Here is a 10,078-nt window from a genome sequence, read left to right as displayed (position 1 = left end):
TTCATTTGGCAGCTGATTTAAATAGCCAACGCTTGACAGCCTCTTTCGCTTACGGCCATACCACCCTGGAAATGCCCGATCTCATCTGAACTCGGAAGTAAAGCAGGTCGGGCCTGGTTAGTACTTGGATGGGAGACCGCCTGGGAATACCAGGTGCTGTAAGCTTTTCGAAGTGCTTCATTTGGCAGCTGATTTAAATAGCCAACGCTTGACAGCCTCTTTCGCTTACGGCCATACCACCCTGGAAATGCCCGATCTCATCTGAACTCGGAAGTAAAGCAGGGTCGGGCCTGGTTAGTACTTGGATGGGAGACCGCCTGGGAATACCAGGTGCTGTAAGCTTTTCGAAGTGCTTCATTTGGCAGCTGATTTAAATAGCCAACGCTTGACAGCCTCTTTCGCTTACGGCCATACCACCCTGGAAATGCCCGATCTCATCTGAACTCGGAAGTAAAGCAGGGTCGGGCCTGGTTAGTACTTGGATGGAGACCGCCTGGGAATACCAGGTGCTGTAAGCTTTTCGAAGTGCTTCATTTGGCAGCTGATTTAAATAGCCAACGCTTGACAGCCTCTTTCGCTTACGGCCATACCACCCTGGAAATGCCCGATCTCATCTGAACTCGGAAGTAAAGCAGGGTCGGGCCTGGTTAGTACTTGGATGGGAGACCGCCTGGGAATACCAGGTGCTGTAAGCTTTTCCGAAGTGCTTCATTTGGCAGCTGATTTAAATAGCCAACGCTTGACAGCCTCTTTCCCTTACGGCCATACCACCCTGGAAATGCCCGATCTCATCTGAACTCGGAAGTAAAGCAGGGTCGGGCCTGGTTAGTACTTGGATGGAGACCGCCTGGGAATACCAGGTGCTGTAAGCTTTTCGAAGTGCTTCATTTGGCAGCTGATTTAAATAGCCAACGCTTGACAGCCTCTTTCGCTTACGGCCATACCACCCTGGAAATGCCCGATCTCATCTGAACTCGGAAGTAAAGCAGGGTCGGGCCTGGTTAGTACTTGGATGGGAGACCGCCTGGGAATACCAGGTGCTGTAAGCTTTTCGAAGTGCTTCATTTGGCAGCTGATTTAAATAGCCAACGCTTGACAGCCTCTTTCGCTTACGGCCATACCACCCTGGAAATGCCCGATCTCATCTGAACTCGGAAGTAAAGCAGGGTCGGGCCTGGTTAGTACTTGGATGGGAGACCGCCTGGGAATACCAGGTGCTGTAAGCTTTTCGAAGTGCTTCATTTGGCAGCTGATTTAAATAGCCAACGCTTGACAGCCTCTTTCGCTTACGGCCATACCACCCTGGAAATGCCCGATCTCATCTGAACTCGGAAGTAAAGCAGGGTCGGGCCTGGTTAGTACTTGGATGGGAGACCGCCTGGGAATACCAGGTGCTGTAAGCTTTTCGAAGTGCTTCATTTGGCAGCTGATTTAAATAGCCAACGCTTGACAGCCTCTTTCGCTTACGGCCATACCACCCTGGAAATGCCCGATCTCATCTGAACTCGGAAGTAAAGCAGGGTCGGGCCTGGTTAGTACTTGGATGGGAGACCGCCTGGGAATACCAGGTGCTGTAAGCTTTTCGAAGTGCTTCATTTGGCAGCTGATTTAAATAGCCAACGCTTGACAGCCTCTTTCGCTTACGGCCATACCACCCTGGAAATGCCCGATCTCATCTGAACTCGGAAGTAAAGCAGGGTCGGGCCTGGTTAGTACTTGGATGGGAGACCGCCTGGGAATACCAGGTGCTGTAAGCTTTTCGAAGTGCTTCATTTGGCAGCTGATTTAAATAGCCAACGCTTGACAGCCTCTTTCGCTTACGGCCATACCACCCTGGAAATGCCCGATCTCATCTGAACTCGGAAGTAAAGCAGGGTCGGGCCTGGTTAGTACTTGGATGGGAGACCGCCTGGGAATACCAGGTGCTGTAAGCTTTTCGAAGTGCTTCATTTGGCAGCTGATTTAAATAGCCAACGCTTGACAGCCTCTTTCGCTTACGGCCATACCACCCTGGAAATGCCCGATCTCATCTGAACTCGGAAGTAAAGCAGGGTCGGGCCTGGTTAGTACTTGGATGGGAGACCGCCTGGGAATACCAGGTGCTGTAAGCTTTTCGAAGTGCTTCATTTGGCAGCTGATTTAAATAGCCAACGCTTGACAGCCTCTTTCGCTTACGGCCATACCACCCTGGAAATGCCCGATCTCATCTGAACTCGGAAGTAAAGCAGGGTCGGGCCTGGTTAGTACTTGGATGGGAGACCGCCTGGGAATACCAGGTGCTGTAAGCTTTTCGAAGTGCTTCATTTGGCAGCTGATTTAAATAGCCAACGCTTGACAGCCTCTTTCGCTTACGGCCATACCACCCTGGAAATGCCCGATCTCATCTGAACTCGGAAGTAAAGCAGGGTCGGGCCTGGTTAGTACTTGGATGGGAGACCGCCTGGGAATACCAGGTGCTGTAAGCTTTTCGAAGTGCTTCATTTGGCAGCTGATTTAAATAGCCAACGCTTGACAGCCTCTTTCGCTTACGGCCATACCACCCTGGAAATGCCCGATCTCATCTGAACTCGGAAGTAAAGCAGGGTCGGGCCTGGTTAGTACTTGGATGGGAGACCGCCTGGGAATACCAGGTGCTGTAAGCTTTTCGAAGTGCTTCATTTGGCAGCTGATTTAAATAGCCAACGCTTGACAGCCTCTTTCGCTTACGGCCATACCACCCTGGAAATGCCCGATCTCATCTGAACTCGGAAGTAAAGCAGGGTCGGGCCTGGTTAGTACTTGGATGGGAGACCGCCTGGGAATACCAGGTGCTGTAAGCTTTTCGAAGTGCTTCATTTGGCAGCTGATTTAAATAGCCAACGCTTGACAGCCTCTTTCGCTTACGGCCATACCACCCTGGAAATGCCCGATCTCATCTGAACTCGGAAGTAAAGCAGGGTCGGGCCTGGTTAGTACTTGGATGGGAGACCGCCTGGGAATACCAGGTGCTGTAAGCTTTTCGAAGTGCTTCATTTGGCAGCTGATTTAAATAGCCAACGCTTGACAGCCTCTTTCGCTTACGGCCATACCACCCTGGAAATGCCCGATCTCATCTGAACTCGGAAGTAAAGCAGGGTCGGGCCTGGTTAGTACTTGGATGGGAGACCGCCTGGGAATACCAGGTGCTGTAAGCTTTTCGAAGTGCTTCATTTGGCAGCTGATTTAAATAGCCAACGCTTGACAGCCTCTTTCGCTTACGGCCATACCACCCTGGAAATGCCCGATCTCATCTGAACTCGGAAGTAAAGCAGGGTCGGGCCTGGTTAGTACTTGGATGGGAGACCGCCTGGGAATACCAGGTGCTGTAAGCTTTTCGAAGTGCTTCATTTGGCAGCTGATTTAAATAGCCAACGCTTGACAGCCTCTTTCGCTTACGGCCATACCACCCTGGAAATGCCCGATCTCATCTGAACTCGGAAGTAAAGCAGGGTCGGGCCTGGTTAGTACTTGGATGGGAGACCGCCTGGGAATACCAGGTGCTGTAAGCTTTTCGAAGTGCTTCATTTGGCAGCTGATTTAAATAGCCAACGCTTGACAGCCTCTTTCGCTTACGGCCATACCACCCTGGAAATGCCCGATCTCATCTGAACTCGGAAGTAAAGCAGGGTCGGGCCTGGTTAGTACTTGGATGGGAGACCGCCTGGGAATACCAGGTGCTGTAAGCTTTTCGAAGTGCTTCATTTGGCAGCTGATTTAAATAGCCAACGCTTGACAGCCTCTTTCGCTTACGGCCATACCACCCTGGAAATGCCCGATCTCATCTGAACTCGGAAGTAAAGCAGGGTCGGGCCTGGTTAGTACTTGGATGGGAGACCGCCTGGGAATACCAGGTGCTGTAAGCTTTTCGAAGTGCTTCATTTGGCAGCTGATTTAAATAGCCAACGCTTGACAGCCTCTTTCGCTTACGGCCATACCACCCTGGAAATGCCCGATCTCATCTGAACTCGGAAGTAAAGCAGGGTCGGGCCTGGTTAGTACTTGGATGGGAGACCGCCTGGGAATACCAGGTGCTGTAAGCTTTTCGAAGTGCTTCATTTGGCAGCTGATTTAAATAGCCAACGCTTGACAGCCTCTTTCGCTTACGGCCATACCACCCTGGAAATGCCCGATCTCATCTGAACTCGGAAGTAAAGCAGGGTCGGGCCTGGTTAGTACTTGGATGGGAGACCGCCTGGGAATACCAGGTGCTGTAAGCTTTTCGAAGTGCTTCATTTGGCAGCTGATTTAAATAGCCAACGCTTGACAGCCTCTTTCGCTTACGGCCATACCACCCTGGAAATGCCCGATCTCATCTGAACTCGGAAGTAAAGCAGGGTCGGGCCTGGTTAGTACTTGGATGGGAGACCGCCTGGGAATACCAGGTGCTGTAAGCTTTTCGAAGTGCTTCATTTGGCAGCTGATTTAAATAGCCAACGCTTGACAGCCTCTTTCGCTTACGGCCATACCACCCTGGAAATGCCCGATCTCATCTGAACTCGGAAGTAAAGCAGGGTCGGGCCTGGTTAGTACTTGGATGGGAGACCGCCTGGGAATACCAGGTGCTGTAAGCTTTTCGAAGTGCTTCATTTGGCAGCTGATTTAAATAGCCAACGCTTGACAGCCTCTTTCGCTTACGGCCATACCACCCTGGAAATGCCCGATCTCATCTGAACTCGGAAGTAAAGCAGGGTCGGGCCTGGTTAGTACTTGGATGGGAGACCGCCTGGGAATACCAGGTGCTGTAAGCTTTTCGAAGTGCTTCATTTGGCAGCTGATTTAAATAGCCAACGCTTGACAGCCTCTTTCGCTTACGGCCATACCACCCTGGAAATGCCCGATCTCATCTGAACTCGGAAGTAAAGCAGGGTCGGGCCTGGTTAGTACTTGGATGGGAGACCGCCTGGGAATACCAGGTGCTGTAAGCTTTTCGAAGTGCTTCATTTGGCAGCTGATTTAAATAGCCAACGCTTGACAGCCTCTTTCGCTTACGGCCATACCACCCTGGAAATGCCCGATCTCATCTGAACTCGGAAGTAAAGCAGGGTCGGGCCTGGTTAGTACTTGGATGGGAGACCGCCTGGGAATACCAGGTGCTGTAAGCTTTTCGAAGTGCTTCATTTGGCAGCTGATTTAAATAGCCAACGCTTGACAGCCTCTTTCGCTTACGGCCATACCACCCTGGAAATGCCCGATCTCATCTGAACTCGGAAGTAAAGCAGGGTCGGGCCTGGTTAGTACTTGGATGGGAGACCGCCTGGGAATACCAGGTGCTGTAAGCTTTTCGAAGTGCTTCATTTGGCAGCTGATTTAAATAGCCAACGCTTGACAGCCTCTTTCGCTTACGGCCATACCACCCTGGAAATGCCCGATCTCATCTGAACTCGGAAGTAAAGCAGGGTCGGGCCTGGTTAGTACTTGGATGGGAGACCGCCTGGGAATACCAGGTGCTGTAAGCTTTTCGAAGTGCTTCATTTGGCAGCTGATTTAAATAGCCAACGCTTGACAGCCTCTTTCGCTTACGGCCATACCACCCTGGAAATGCCCGATCTCATCTGAACTCGGAAGTAAAGCAGGGTCGGGCCTGGTTAGTACTTGGATGGGAGACCGCCTGGGAATACCAGGTGCTGTAAGCTTTTCGAAGTGCTTCATTTGGCAGCTGATTTAAATAGCCAACGCTTGACAGCCTCTTTCGCTTACGGCCATACCACCCTGGAAATGCCCGATCTCATCTGAACTCGGAAGTAAAGCAGGGTCGGGCCTGGTTAGTACTTGGATGGGAGACCGCCTGGGAATACCAGGTGCTGTAAGCTTTTCGAAGTGCTTCATTTGGCAGCTGATTTAAATAGCCAACGCTTGACAGCCTCTTTCGCTTACGGCCATACCACCCTGGAAATGCCCGATCTCATCTGAACTCGGAAGTAAAGCAGGGTCGGGCCTGGTTAGTACTTGGATGGGAGACCGCCTGGGAATACCAGGTGCTGTAAGCTTTTCGAAGTGCTTCATTTGGCAGCTGATTTAAATAGCCAACGCTTGACAGCCTCTTTCGCTTACGGCCATACCACCCTGGAAATGCCCGATCTCATCTGAACTCGGAAGTAAAGCAGGGTCGGGCCTGGTTAGTACTTGGATGGGAGACCGCCTGGGAATACCAGGTGCTGTAAGCTTTTCGAAGTGCTTCATTTGGCAGCTGATTTAAATAGCCAACGCTTGACAGCCTCTTTCGCTTACGGCCATACCACCCTGGAAATGCCCGATCTCATCTGAACTCGGAAGTAAAGCAGGGTCGGGCCTGGTTAGTACTTGGATGGGAGACCGCCTGGGAATACCAGGTGCTGTAAGCTTTTCGAAGTGCTTCATTTGGCAGCTGATTTAAATAGCCAACGCTTGACAGCCTCTTTCGCTTACGGCCATACCACCCTGGAAATGCCCGATCTCATCTGAACTCGGAAGTAAAGCAGGGTCGGGCCTGGTTAGTACTTGGATGGGAGACCGCCTGGGAATACCAGGTGCTGTAAGCTTTTCGAAGTGCTTCATTTGGCAGCTGATTTAAATAGCCAACGCTTGACAGCCTCTTTCGCTTACGGCCATACCACCCTGGAAATGCCCGATCTCATCTGAACTCGGAAGTAAAGCAGGGTCGGGCCTGGTTAGTACTTGGATGGGAGACCGCCTGGGAATACCAGGTGCTGTAAGCTTTTCGAAGTGCTTCATTTGGCAGCTGATTTAAATAGCCAACGCTTGACAGCCTCTTTCGCTTACGGCCATACCACCCTGGAAATGCCCGATCTCATCTGAACTCGGAAGTAAAGCAGGGTCGGGCCTGGTTAGTACTTGGATGGGAGACCGCCTGGGAATACCAGGTGCTGTAAGCTTTTCGAAGTGCTTCATTTGGCAGCTGATTTAAATAGCCAACGCTTGACAGCCTCTTTCGCTTACGGCCATACCACCCTGGAAATGCCCGATCTCATCTGAACTCGGAAGTAAAGCAGGGTCGGGCCTGGTTAGTACTTGGATGGGAGACCGCCTGGGAATACCAGGTGCTGTAAGCTTTTCGAAGTGCTTCATTTGGCAGCTGATTTAAATAGCCAACGCTTGACAGCCTCTTTCGCTTACGGCCATACCACCCTGGAAATGCCCGATCTCATCTGAACTCGGAAGTAAAGCAGGGTCGGGCCTGGTTAGTACTTGGATGGGAGACCGCCTGGGAATACCAGGTGCTGTAAGCTTTTCGAAGTGCTTCATTTGGCAGCTGATTTAAATAGCCAACGCTTGACAGCCTCTTTCGCTTACGGCCATACCACCCTGGAAATGCCCGATCTCATCTGAACTCGGAAGTAAAGCAGGGTCGGGCCTGGTTAGTACTTGGATGGGAGACCGCCTGGGAATACCAGGTGCTGTAAGCTTTTCGAAGTGCTTCATTTGGCAGCTGATTTAAATAGCCAACGCTTGACAGCCTCTTTCGCTTACGGCCATACCACCCTGGAAATGCCCGATCTCATCTGAACTCGGAAGTAAAGCAGGGTCGGGCCTGGTTAGTACTTGGATGGGAGACCGCCTGGGAATACCAGGTGCTGTAAGCTTTTCGAAGTGCTTCATTTGGCAGCTGATTTAAATAGCCAACGCTTGACAGCCTCTTTCGCTTACGGCCATACCACCCTGGAAATGCCCGATCTCATCTGAACTCGGAAGTAAAGCAGGGTCGGGCCTGGTTAGTACTTGGATGGGAGACCGCCTGGGAATACCAGGTGCTGTAAGCTTTTCGAAGTGCTTCATTTGGCAGCTGATTTAAATAGCCAACGCTTGACAGCCTCTTTCGCTTACGGCCATACCACCCTGGAAATGCCCGATCTCATCTGAACTCGGAAGTAAAGCAGGGTCGGGCCTGGTTAGTACTTGGATGGGAGACCGCCTGGGAATACCAGGTGCTGTAAGCTTTTCGAAGTGCTTCATTTGGCAGCTGATTTAAATAGCCAACGCTTGACAGCCTCTTTCGCTTACGGCCATACCACCCTGGAAATGCCCGATCTCATCTGAACTCGGAAGTAAAGCAGGGTCGGGCCTGGTTAGTACTTGGATGGGAGACCGCCTGGGAATACCAGGTGCTGTAAGCTTTTCGAAGTGCTTCATTTGGCAGCTGATTTAAATAGCCAACGCTTGACAGCCTCTTTCGCTTACGGCCATACCACCCTGGAAATGCCCGATCTCATCTGAACTCGGAAGTAAAGCAGGGTCGGGCCTGGTTAGTACTTGGATGGGAGACCGCCTGGGAATACCAGGTGCTGTAAGCTTTTCGAAGTGCTTCATTTGGCAGCTGATTTAAATAGCCAACGCTTGACAGCCTCTTTCGCTTACGGCCATACCACCCTGGAAATGCCCGATCTCATCTGAACTCGGAAGTAAAGCAGGGTCGGGCCTGGTTAGTACTTGGATGGGAGACCGCCTGGGAATACCAGGTGCTGTAAGCTTTTCGAAGTGCTTCATTTGGCAGCTGATTTAAATAGCCAACGCTTGACAGCCTCTTTCGCTTACGGCCATACCACCCTGGAAATGCCCGATCTCATCTGAACTCGGAAGTAAAGCAGGGTCGGGCCTGGTTAGTACTTGGATGGGAGACCGCCTGGGAATACCAGGTGCTGTAAGCTTTTCGAAGTGCTTCATTTGGCAGCTGATTTAAATAGCCAACGCTTGACAGCCTCTTTCGCTTACGGCCATACCACCCTGGAAATGCCCGATCTCATCTGAACTCGGAAGTAAAGCAGGGTCGGGCCTGGTTAGTACTTGGATGGGAGACCGCCTGGGAATACCAGGTGCTGTAAGCTTTTCGAAGTGCTTCATTTGGCAGCTGATTTAAATAGCCAACGCTTGACAGCCTCTTTCGCTTACGGCCATACCACCCTGGAAATGCCCGATCTCATCTGAACTCGGAAGTAAAGCAGGGTCGGGCCTGGTTAGTACTTGGATGGGAGACCGCCTGGGAATACCAGGTGCTGTAAGCTTTTCGAAGTGCTTCATTTGGCAGCTGATTTAAATAGCCAACGCTTGACAGCCTCTTTCGCTTACGGCCATACCACCCTGGAAATGCCCGATCTCATCTGAACTCGGAAGTAAAGCAGGGTCGGGCCTGGTTAGTACTTGGATGGGAGACCGCCTGGGAATACCAGGTGCTGTAAGCTTTTCGAAGTGCTTCATTTGGCAGCTGATTTAAATAGCCAACGCTTGACAGCCTCTTTCGCTTACGGCCATACCACCCTGGAAATGCCCGATCTCATCTGAACTCGGAAGTAAAGCAGGGTCGGGCCTGGTTAGTACTTGGATGGGAGACCGCCTGGGAATACCAGGTGCTGTAAGCTTTTCGAAGTGCTTCATTTGGCAGCTGATTTAAATAGCCAACGCTTGACAGCCTCTTTCGCTTACGGCCATACCACCCTGGAAATGCCCGATCTCATCTGAACTCGGAAGTAAAGCAGGGTCGGGCCTGGTTAGTACTTGGATGGGAGACCGCCTGGGAATACCAGGTGCTGTAAGCTTTTCGAAGTGCTTCATTTGGCAGCTGATTTAAATAGCCAACGCTTGACAGCCTCTTTCGCTTACGGCCATACCACCCTGGAAATGCCCGATCTCATCTGAACTCGGAAGTAAAGCAGGGTCGGGCCTGGTTAGTACTTGGATGGGAGACCGCCTGGGAATACCAGGTGCTGTAAGCTTTTCGAAGTGCTTCATTTGGCAGCTGATTTAAATAGCCAACGCTTGACAGCCTCTTTCGCTTACGGCCATACCACCCTGGAAATGCCCGATCTCATCTGAACTCGGAAGTAAAGCAGGGTCGGGCCTGGTTAGTACTTGGATGGGAGACCGCCTGGGAATACCAGGTGCTGTAAGCTTTTCGAAGTGCTTCATTTGGCAGCTGATTTAAATAGCCAACGCTTGACAGCCTCTTTCGCTTACGGCCATACCACCCTGGAAATGCCCGATCTCATCTGAACTCGGAAGTAAAGCAGGGTCGGGCCTGGTTAGTACTTGGATGGGAGACCGCCTGGGAATACCAGGTGCTGTAAGCTTT

General features: G+C 51.4%; 57 non-coding genes across 57 annotated transcripts; all 57 read left to right on the top strand.

The window, feature by feature from the left end:
• Window positions 1-47: 47 nt before the first annotated feature.
• Window positions 48-165, top strand: LOC141383444 (5S ribosomal RNA). The gene has a single exon (XR_015485589.2). It is a non-coding gene; the product is annotated as a 5S ribosomal RNA (ribosomal RNA).
• Window positions 166-223: 58 nt separating this feature from the next.
• On the top strand, window positions 224-342 carry LOC141383440 (5S ribosomal RNA). The gene has a single exon (XR_015485588.1). It is a non-coding gene; the product is annotated as a 5S ribosomal RNA (ribosomal RNA).
• Window positions 343-400: 58 nt separating this feature from the next.
• On the top strand, window positions 401-518 carry LOC141383432 (5S ribosomal RNA). The gene has a single exon (XR_015485587.2). It is a non-coding gene; the product is annotated as a 5S ribosomal RNA (ribosomal RNA).
• Window positions 519-576: 58 nt separating this feature from the next.
• On the top strand, window positions 577-695 carry LOC141383428 (5S ribosomal RNA). The gene has a single exon (XR_015485586.1). It is a non-coding gene; the product is annotated as a 5S ribosomal RNA (ribosomal RNA).
• A 59-nt stretch (window positions 696-754) lies between these two features.
• LOC148680311 (5S ribosomal RNA) lies at window positions 755-872 on the top strand. The gene has a single exon (XR_015943255.1). It is a non-coding gene; the product is annotated as a 5S ribosomal RNA (ribosomal RNA).
• Window positions 873-930: 58 nt separating this feature from the next.
• On the top strand, window positions 931-1,049 carry LOC141383413 (5S ribosomal RNA). The gene has a single exon (XR_015485583.1). It is a non-coding gene; the product is annotated as a 5S ribosomal RNA (ribosomal RNA).
• Window positions 1,050-1,107: 58 nt separating this feature from the next.
• LOC141383406 (5S ribosomal RNA) lies at window positions 1,108-1,226 on the top strand. The gene has a single exon (XR_015485582.1). It is a non-coding gene; the product is annotated as a 5S ribosomal RNA (ribosomal RNA).
• Window positions 1,227-1,284: 58 nt separating this feature from the next.
• LOC141383400 (5S ribosomal RNA) lies at window positions 1,285-1,403 on the top strand. Its single transcript, XR_015485581.1, has one exon. It is a non-coding gene; the product is annotated as a 5S ribosomal RNA (ribosomal RNA).
• A 58-nt stretch (window positions 1,404-1,461) lies between these two features.
• On the top strand, window positions 1,462-1,580 carry LOC141383394 (5S ribosomal RNA). Its single transcript, XR_015485580.1, has one exon. It is a non-coding gene; the product is annotated as a 5S ribosomal RNA (ribosomal RNA).
• A 58-nt stretch (window positions 1,581-1,638) lies between these two features.
• Window positions 1,639-1,757, top strand: LOC141383388 (5S ribosomal RNA). The gene has a single exon (XR_015485579.1). It is a non-coding gene; the product is annotated as a 5S ribosomal RNA (ribosomal RNA).
• Window positions 1,758-1,815: 58 nt separating this feature from the next.
• On the top strand, window positions 1,816-1,934 carry LOC141383381 (5S ribosomal RNA). The gene has a single exon (XR_015485578.1). It is a non-coding gene; the product is annotated as a 5S ribosomal RNA (ribosomal RNA).
• A 58-nt stretch (window positions 1,935-1,992) lies between these two features.
• On the top strand, window positions 1,993-2,111 carry LOC141383376 (5S ribosomal RNA). Its single transcript, XR_015485577.1, has one exon. It is a non-coding gene; the product is annotated as a 5S ribosomal RNA (ribosomal RNA).
• A 58-nt stretch (window positions 2,112-2,169) lies between these two features.
• Window positions 2,170-2,288, top strand: LOC141383371 (5S ribosomal RNA). Its single transcript, XR_015485576.1, has one exon. It is a non-coding gene; the product is annotated as a 5S ribosomal RNA (ribosomal RNA).
• Window positions 2,289-2,346: 58 nt separating this feature from the next.
• On the top strand, window positions 2,347-2,465 carry LOC141383366 (5S ribosomal RNA). The gene has a single exon (XR_015485575.1). It is a non-coding gene; the product is annotated as a 5S ribosomal RNA (ribosomal RNA).
• Window positions 2,466-2,523: 58 nt separating this feature from the next.
• On the top strand, window positions 2,524-2,642 carry LOC141383365 (5S ribosomal RNA). Its single transcript, XR_015485573.1, has one exon. It is a non-coding gene; the product is annotated as a 5S ribosomal RNA (ribosomal RNA).
• A 58-nt stretch (window positions 2,643-2,700) lies between these two features.
• Window positions 2,701-2,819, top strand: LOC148680310 (5S ribosomal RNA). The gene has a single exon (XR_015943350.1). It is a non-coding gene; the product is annotated as a 5S ribosomal RNA (ribosomal RNA).
• Window positions 2,820-2,877: 58 nt separating this feature from the next.
• On the top strand, window positions 2,878-2,996 carry LOC141383352 (5S ribosomal RNA). The gene has a single exon (XR_015485571.1). It is a non-coding gene; the product is annotated as a 5S ribosomal RNA (ribosomal RNA).
• A 58-nt stretch (window positions 2,997-3,054) lies between these two features.
• Window positions 3,055-3,173, top strand: LOC141383344 (5S ribosomal RNA). The gene has a single exon (XR_015485570.1). It is a non-coding gene; the product is annotated as a 5S ribosomal RNA (ribosomal RNA).
• A 58-nt stretch (window positions 3,174-3,231) lies between these two features.
• On the top strand, window positions 3,232-3,350 carry LOC141383339 (5S ribosomal RNA). The gene has a single exon (XR_015485569.1). It is a non-coding gene; the product is annotated as a 5S ribosomal RNA (ribosomal RNA).
• Window positions 3,351-3,408: 58 nt separating this feature from the next.
• Window positions 3,409-3,527, top strand: LOC141383332 (5S ribosomal RNA). Its single transcript, XR_015485568.1, has one exon. It is a non-coding gene; the product is annotated as a 5S ribosomal RNA (ribosomal RNA).
• A 58-nt stretch (window positions 3,528-3,585) lies between these two features.
• On the top strand, window positions 3,586-3,704 carry LOC141383324 (5S ribosomal RNA). The gene has a single exon (XR_015485567.1). It is a non-coding gene; the product is annotated as a 5S ribosomal RNA (ribosomal RNA).
• A 58-nt stretch (window positions 3,705-3,762) lies between these two features.
• Window positions 3,763-3,881, top strand: LOC141383316 (5S ribosomal RNA). The gene has a single exon (XR_015485566.1). It is a non-coding gene; the product is annotated as a 5S ribosomal RNA (ribosomal RNA).
• A 58-nt stretch (window positions 3,882-3,939) lies between these two features.
• On the top strand, window positions 3,940-4,058 carry LOC141383313 (5S ribosomal RNA). The gene has a single exon (XR_015485565.1). It is a non-coding gene; the product is annotated as a 5S ribosomal RNA (ribosomal RNA).
• Window positions 4,059-4,116: 58 nt separating this feature from the next.
• LOC141383307 (5S ribosomal RNA) lies at window positions 4,117-4,235 on the top strand. Its single transcript, XR_015485564.1, has one exon. It is a non-coding gene; the product is annotated as a 5S ribosomal RNA (ribosomal RNA).
• Window positions 4,236-4,293: 58 nt separating this feature from the next.
• Window positions 4,294-4,412, top strand: LOC141383300 (5S ribosomal RNA). Its single transcript, XR_015485562.1, has one exon. It is a non-coding gene; the product is annotated as a 5S ribosomal RNA (ribosomal RNA).
• A 58-nt stretch (window positions 4,413-4,470) lies between these two features.
• On the top strand, window positions 4,471-4,589 carry LOC141383296 (5S ribosomal RNA). Its single transcript, XR_015485561.1, has one exon. It is a non-coding gene; the product is annotated as a 5S ribosomal RNA (ribosomal RNA).
• Window positions 4,590-4,647: 58 nt separating this feature from the next.
• LOC141383287 (5S ribosomal RNA) lies at window positions 4,648-4,766 on the top strand. Its single transcript, XR_015485560.1, has one exon. It is a non-coding gene; the product is annotated as a 5S ribosomal RNA (ribosomal RNA).
• Window positions 4,767-4,824: 58 nt separating this feature from the next.
• Window positions 4,825-4,943, top strand: LOC141383281 (5S ribosomal RNA). The gene has a single exon (XR_015485559.1). It is a non-coding gene; the product is annotated as a 5S ribosomal RNA (ribosomal RNA).
• Window positions 4,944-5,001: 58 nt separating this feature from the next.
• LOC141383276 (5S ribosomal RNA) lies at window positions 5,002-5,120 on the top strand. The gene has a single exon (XR_015485558.1). It is a non-coding gene; the product is annotated as a 5S ribosomal RNA (ribosomal RNA).
• A 58-nt stretch (window positions 5,121-5,178) lies between these two features.
• LOC141383264 (5S ribosomal RNA) lies at window positions 5,179-5,297 on the top strand. Its single transcript, XR_015485556.1, has one exon. It is a non-coding gene; the product is annotated as a 5S ribosomal RNA (ribosomal RNA).
• Window positions 5,298-5,355: 58 nt separating this feature from the next.
• On the top strand, window positions 5,356-5,474 carry LOC141383253 (5S ribosomal RNA). Its single transcript, XR_015485555.1, has one exon. It is a non-coding gene; the product is annotated as a 5S ribosomal RNA (ribosomal RNA).
• Window positions 5,475-5,532: 58 nt separating this feature from the next.
• LOC141383242 (5S ribosomal RNA) lies at window positions 5,533-5,651 on the top strand. Its single transcript, XR_015485554.1, has one exon. It is a non-coding gene; the product is annotated as a 5S ribosomal RNA (ribosomal RNA).
• A 58-nt stretch (window positions 5,652-5,709) lies between these two features.
• LOC141383231 (5S ribosomal RNA) lies at window positions 5,710-5,828 on the top strand. Its single transcript, XR_015485553.1, has one exon. It is a non-coding gene; the product is annotated as a 5S ribosomal RNA (ribosomal RNA).
• Window positions 5,829-5,886: 58 nt separating this feature from the next.
• On the top strand, window positions 5,887-6,005 carry LOC141383220 (5S ribosomal RNA). The gene has a single exon (XR_015485552.1). It is a non-coding gene; the product is annotated as a 5S ribosomal RNA (ribosomal RNA).
• Window positions 6,006-6,063: 58 nt separating this feature from the next.
• LOC141383209 (5S ribosomal RNA) lies at window positions 6,064-6,182 on the top strand. The gene has a single exon (XR_015485550.1). It is a non-coding gene; the product is annotated as a 5S ribosomal RNA (ribosomal RNA).
• Window positions 6,183-6,240: 58 nt separating this feature from the next.
• On the top strand, window positions 6,241-6,359 carry LOC141383198 (5S ribosomal RNA). The gene has a single exon (XR_015485549.1). It is a non-coding gene; the product is annotated as a 5S ribosomal RNA (ribosomal RNA).
• Window positions 6,360-6,417: 58 nt separating this feature from the next.
• LOC141383187 (5S ribosomal RNA) lies at window positions 6,418-6,536 on the top strand. The gene has a single exon (XR_015485548.1). It is a non-coding gene; the product is annotated as a 5S ribosomal RNA (ribosomal RNA).
• A 58-nt stretch (window positions 6,537-6,594) lies between these two features.
• Window positions 6,595-6,713, top strand: LOC141383175 (5S ribosomal RNA). Its single transcript, XR_015485547.1, has one exon. It is a non-coding gene; the product is annotated as a 5S ribosomal RNA (ribosomal RNA).
• A 58-nt stretch (window positions 6,714-6,771) lies between these two features.
• LOC141383174 (5S ribosomal RNA) lies at window positions 6,772-6,890 on the top strand. The gene has a single exon (XR_015485546.1). It is a non-coding gene; the product is annotated as a 5S ribosomal RNA (ribosomal RNA).
• Window positions 6,891-6,948: 58 nt separating this feature from the next.
• Window positions 6,949-7,067, top strand: LOC141383167 (5S ribosomal RNA). Its single transcript, XR_015485545.1, has one exon. It is a non-coding gene; the product is annotated as a 5S ribosomal RNA (ribosomal RNA).
• Window positions 7,068-7,125: 58 nt separating this feature from the next.
• Window positions 7,126-7,244, top strand: LOC141383166 (5S ribosomal RNA). The gene has a single exon (XR_015485544.1). It is a non-coding gene; the product is annotated as a 5S ribosomal RNA (ribosomal RNA).
• A 58-nt stretch (window positions 7,245-7,302) lies between these two features.
• On the top strand, window positions 7,303-7,421 carry LOC141383165 (5S ribosomal RNA). Its single transcript, XR_015485543.1, has one exon. It is a non-coding gene; the product is annotated as a 5S ribosomal RNA (ribosomal RNA).
• Window positions 7,422-7,479: 58 nt separating this feature from the next.
• Window positions 7,480-7,598, top strand: LOC141383164 (5S ribosomal RNA). Its single transcript, XR_015485542.1, has one exon. It is a non-coding gene; the product is annotated as a 5S ribosomal RNA (ribosomal RNA).
• A 58-nt stretch (window positions 7,599-7,656) lies between these two features.
• Window positions 7,657-7,775, top strand: LOC141383163 (5S ribosomal RNA). The gene has a single exon (XR_015485541.1). It is a non-coding gene; the product is annotated as a 5S ribosomal RNA (ribosomal RNA).
• Window positions 7,776-7,833: 58 nt separating this feature from the next.
• On the top strand, window positions 7,834-7,952 carry LOC141383162 (5S ribosomal RNA). Its single transcript, XR_015485539.1, has one exon. It is a non-coding gene; the product is annotated as a 5S ribosomal RNA (ribosomal RNA).
• Window positions 7,953-8,010: 58 nt separating this feature from the next.
• On the top strand, window positions 8,011-8,129 carry LOC141383161 (5S ribosomal RNA). The gene has a single exon (XR_015485538.1). It is a non-coding gene; the product is annotated as a 5S ribosomal RNA (ribosomal RNA).
• Window positions 8,130-8,187: 58 nt separating this feature from the next.
• Window positions 8,188-8,306, top strand: LOC141383158 (5S ribosomal RNA). Its single transcript, XR_015485537.1, has one exon. It is a non-coding gene; the product is annotated as a 5S ribosomal RNA (ribosomal RNA).
• Window positions 8,307-8,364: 58 nt separating this feature from the next.
• Window positions 8,365-8,483, top strand: LOC141383153 (5S ribosomal RNA). The gene has a single exon (XR_015485536.1). It is a non-coding gene; the product is annotated as a 5S ribosomal RNA (ribosomal RNA).
• A 58-nt stretch (window positions 8,484-8,541) lies between these two features.
• Window positions 8,542-8,660, top strand: LOC141383149 (5S ribosomal RNA). The gene has a single exon (XR_015485535.1). It is a non-coding gene; the product is annotated as a 5S ribosomal RNA (ribosomal RNA).
• Window positions 8,661-8,718: 58 nt separating this feature from the next.
• Window positions 8,719-8,837, top strand: LOC141383141 (5S ribosomal RNA). The gene has a single exon (XR_015485534.1). It is a non-coding gene; the product is annotated as a 5S ribosomal RNA (ribosomal RNA).
• Window positions 8,838-8,895: 58 nt separating this feature from the next.
• Window positions 8,896-9,014, top strand: LOC141383137 (5S ribosomal RNA). The gene has a single exon (XR_015485533.1). It is a non-coding gene; the product is annotated as a 5S ribosomal RNA (ribosomal RNA).
• A 58-nt stretch (window positions 9,015-9,072) lies between these two features.
• On the top strand, window positions 9,073-9,191 carry LOC141383130 (5S ribosomal RNA). Its single transcript, XR_015485532.1, has one exon. It is a non-coding gene; the product is annotated as a 5S ribosomal RNA (ribosomal RNA).
• A 58-nt stretch (window positions 9,192-9,249) lies between these two features.
• On the top strand, window positions 9,250-9,368 carry LOC141383120 (5S ribosomal RNA). Its single transcript, XR_015485531.1, has one exon. It is a non-coding gene; the product is annotated as a 5S ribosomal RNA (ribosomal RNA).
• Window positions 9,369-9,426: 58 nt separating this feature from the next.
• Window positions 9,427-9,545, top strand: LOC141383111 (5S ribosomal RNA). Its single transcript, XR_015485530.1, has one exon. It is a non-coding gene; the product is annotated as a 5S ribosomal RNA (ribosomal RNA).
• A 58-nt stretch (window positions 9,546-9,603) lies between these two features.
• Window positions 9,604-9,722, top strand: LOC141383104 (5S ribosomal RNA). The gene has a single exon (XR_015485528.1). It is a non-coding gene; the product is annotated as a 5S ribosomal RNA (ribosomal RNA).
• A 58-nt stretch (window positions 9,723-9,780) lies between these two features.
• Window positions 9,781-9,899, top strand: LOC141383101 (5S ribosomal RNA). Its single transcript, XR_015485527.1, has one exon. It is a non-coding gene; the product is annotated as a 5S ribosomal RNA (ribosomal RNA).
• Window positions 9,900-9,957: 58 nt separating this feature from the next.
• On the top strand, window positions 9,958-10,076 carry LOC141383090 (5S ribosomal RNA). The gene has a single exon (XR_015485526.1). It is a non-coding gene; the product is annotated as a 5S ribosomal RNA (ribosomal RNA).
• The last annotated feature ends 2 nt before the right edge of the window (window positions 10,077-10,078 follow it).

Source organism: Danio rerio, chromosome 4, assembly GCF_052040795.2.
Source record: "Danio rerio strain M-AB ecotype USA chromosome 4, GRCz13ab, whole genome shotgun sequence".
NCBI lineage: Eukaryota > Metazoa > Chordata > Actinopteri > Cypriniformes > Danionidae > Danio > Danio rerio.
The sequence above is the reverse complement of the archived record's forward strand: the minus strand, read 5'-3'. Positions and strand labels throughout refer to the sequence as shown.